Here is a 4,117-nt window from a genome sequence, read left to right as displayed (position 1 = left end):
TACTTCATAGACAGTTTTTTTTTTGCTTCAATTTGTTACATTTTCAATAGTCAACCCATGTACAGATACATGCATGGGATGGAGGCGTGGTCGATTTCCAACCAAAAAGGATAAGTCGGCGGGCTAGTAATGTTGAGAATGCTATGAAGTCTGAATGATGTTTTGATAGCCCGCTGTTGCTAGGGGTAACCCCGAATACTGAGATAACTGGATCTGGCTCGATTCTTTTTTTACAAATATAAGAGAACGTATTGAAAATCTCTGACCAGAATGTGTGTAGTTTTGAGCATGTCCAAAACATGTGCCCTAGAGTGGCAGGGGCCTGATGGCATCTTATCTTCGTCACTTAGGGTGGGCAAGTCCATATTTTCTACAAAATTGTTTGTAAGACAACTTTCCGAACTATATAAGGAGGAGTAAAAATGTTTAAACTGATCATTGATGTCTTTCGGGTCTGATTATAATTGACAGCCGAAAATTGACGTAACTGATGAGAAAGCAGCCTACTCGCACGTTCTCCATGCTCATAGTGGCTCTGTCTTGATTTTAAAAATTTCTCTTCAGCCTGTTTAGAAGCAAGAAGATCGAACTCTGTCTGCAATGCAATCCTTTTCTTGCGGAGGTCTGTCGATGGAGAGTCAGAGAGTTGCTGATCAACGTCATGAATAAGCGTGGTTAGTTCTGCGAAGCGTTTCGACCTGCTTTTGTTCAGTCGAGATGTGTATTCTATTATCTGACCCCGCAAGTATACTTTTAGTGTTTCCCATAAGGTAAATATATTGGTATCTGGCTGGTTAGTTTCAAGGAAAAAGTCAATCTGAGCCGAAATGAAGTCCACAAAGTCCTTTTCTGCTAAAAGTGTAGGATTGAGATGCCAGTTGCGCCTTGTGGCTACATTGTTCTGGAGCCAGAGCTCCATAATGACTGGTGAGTGGTCAGAGATGACTATACTATCATATCCACACAAATTAACAAGTGGAAGCATTTTTTTGTCTATAAGGAAAAAATCAATCCTTGAATACGTCTGATGTGCAGTAGAAAAAAAGGAAAACTCCTTCAGTGTTGGATTTTTAAATCTCCAAAGATCTACCACACCACTGGACTGGCAAAATGCCTTAATAATATGAGCAGATTTGGAGAGAGGGCCTACTGGGATTTTAGAGCGGTCAAGAGAGGGTTGCAGGACAGTATTGAAATCTCCTCCCAATATCAAGTGGTGTGTGCCTGACTCTGGGATACAACTAAACAGTTGCTTATAGAACTCAGGGCTGTCCCAATTAGGGGCATAGATATTGACTAAAACCACTGGAAAATTATACAGCCTGCCCTGAACGATAACAAAGCGCCCATTTATATCAGCCACTACTTTTGAAGATACAAACTGCACATTTTTCCCATTTAAGATAGCTGTTCCTCGACTCTTGGAGTTAAATTTGGAATGAAAGACTTGTGATACACAACCTCTTTGTAATCTGGAAACATCTGACGTGTGTAGATGTGCTTCCTGTAGGAATATTACCTCTGCCTTAAGTTTCATCAGGTGGGAAAATACTTTACTTCGCTTTACGGGGTGGTTGAGTCCCCTCACATTCCAGCTTACAAATTTTGTTGATGATCTACTCAACCCATCTAGGAAGGCCATGGGAAAAGGGGACTGACTGTCCAGAAAGATTCACCTGGCAATAGGTCCACATCTCTAGCCCTGGGGAGAGGGGGGGTGGGAGAAAGAGAGAAAGACAAAGAGCAGAGCGAGAGAACAAAAAAACAAATAACACAAAAACACATAAAAACATAATGTAACATGTAACCCCAATGTGCTGGGCCTCTCCCAACTGAGCAGGCTGGCACCCTCCCTCCCTCCTAAGCCCATCGTATGAAAAGCCACCGCGCTCAACATCTTACATCGGGGCTCGAGGCCCGAGAGACAGCTGATGTACAACAACATTTGAGAGTTAACACTGTAACATTTTCAGTCAAGGAGACCTGTTCAGGTGTGGCACATAGTGTCCCTCGTTTCATATCTATGAATGGTGTGTGTAGTGTGTGCTGAAAATATTATCTAGAACTGTTAGGCGTGAGCGAAATCCAACAAAGGAGATTTCAGATCTGCAAGCATGGATGTTGTGGTACACCCTCCTGAGAATCCACGGCGAAGGCGCTGAGTATGCACTGGCACATGGAGAAGAGTGACAAAAGAAGAAGTAACTCGAAAGGGGATGTCAACAGTCTGCTGTGGGCGTCTTTGAGAAGCAGCCCCTTGACAGTATCAAACGAGACTGATGGCACCAGAGCTTGTTGTTACGAAGGAGGAAATCCAACAGGTGATGTGACAGACGGACAACATGCGCCTATTTGAAACCACTCCAATTCCATGAATTTTAATGCAGACACAGAATGGAAAACAGACAGAAATAATACGTAAAAAAGCATCAAGAGACAAACATTGAGGAGCTTTACTGTCAGAAAACTGGTGGACTCACAAGTGATTCTTATTGAGGCAGATGAGATAAGGCGAACTGCTCCGGATGCAAAGTACAAACTCATGCCAAGAGGCTCACTCCAAAAGAAGAGAATTATCCAACAGGGATCTGATCAACATACATCGATGAACCTCATTATGAACCCAGGGAGACCACTGAAAGGGGGAATAAACTATTGACCAAAAGCGAGGAGCGGGGGAACTAAACACCACAGTGAAGCAGCTCACTTCAACCAGAAAGGAAATCAATTTTGAGGAAAGAGGAAATTATCCCGCCGGCTGACATGTCAAGAGCAATACAACAGTCTGCTCGAACGAACGAGGGCTCCTCCAAGCGTCGGCATTCTGATCTCAAGAGGATGAGAAAGGAGAACGTTGGATGACTAATCTAATTCCCTCCTAAAATACCAACGGGAGAGGGCTAGCATGGAGAAAGAGGATACATTGTTGCCATCCGGATACACGTAAAGCAGAACCTGTCACCCCTCATCTTCCTCCTCCAAACTCAGGAGAGAAAGACTCCAAAACAGTACAGGTTGGAGACATGGAAACGGGAAATGTGAGCTTTTACTCCAATGCATTGAGTCGGGAGGCCTGTGGATTACCTGAAGCAGCTTCAGTACGAACCAGATGAAGCCCAGGAAAAGCGTGGCAAAAGGAGCACTAGCTCATAGGTGGTGCATTTGTAGAGACAAAAATCCTTGCTGCGGAACAACTCAGCAGCACAGATAGTCCACAGTGAGCAGAGGAACATATATCCTGGTGACCGGTACACACGCTCTGTTAGCTCTTTATACTGAGCTATACTACCTACAGAAAACCCTAGGAAAGACTTGTTAACAGTAGTGACTTACACGCCAGCCCTGGACTTCATGACCCAAGCCATCAATCAGAAAGATGGTAAGTCGAGAACAGCACCGCGCCGCAGCTGGTGACAGGGGACTACCACTACTTTGAAGTCTCGGAGGAGGCCAGCATCAAGCAAAGAAGATGGAAAAACCCGAAATCGATCAGGGGAGACATCAGAGGTCTCTTGAGTCACCTGGAGAAATCGTCAACCACATCAGACAGCACTGTTGAAGATTTAGTACCAGGTGAGTCTTAAGGGACTCTGAAGTCCCATGGAGAGCCAAGCAAGCTGTGAAAGAGATTATGAAAAAGAGGAGATTACGTGAAAGGAGACATTCACACACTAGCATGCAAGTTATCATGAGGACCATCGAGCGACTCAAAGACTTACGCATCAAATGAGCGAACAAGGGACGTTAGAGGGCACTAATACAAAGCATAATATAGCTGAGAAAACACAAAACAGATTCTTCAAACGGAATGCAGCGCAGGGGGAGCATTGCGAAGGAAATGGTAAAAACATCCATACAATCCTCACTCTATGAAGGAAGGAGCAACACGGTGGAAAAAGAGGAAGGTAGTGAAAAGGGTGTTCAGGGGCCAATAAAGTGTCTCAACTGCAAAGACAGTATTTCAAATGACAAACGTATGTATCTCCACACAAGCAAAAGTGCCAGTGAATCCAGTAACTGTAAAGCAGGTGGAGCATGATGCGTACATGAAGATAAGACTGAGAGATATAGCAGTCAATCCTGCCCCGCATGATGAAAACTTTCTAAGAGCGATTGA

This window comes from Morone saxatilis, unplaced genomic scaffold, assembly GCF_004916995.1.
Source record: "Morone saxatilis isolate NCDOM2014 unplaced genomic scaffold, NCSU_SB_2.0 Contig8, whole genome shotgun sequence".
NCBI classification, from domain to species: Eukaryota; Metazoa; Chordata; class Actinopteri; family Moronidae; genus Morone; species Morone saxatilis.
The sequence above is the reverse complement of the archived record's forward strand: the minus strand, read 5'-3'. Positions refer to the sequence as shown.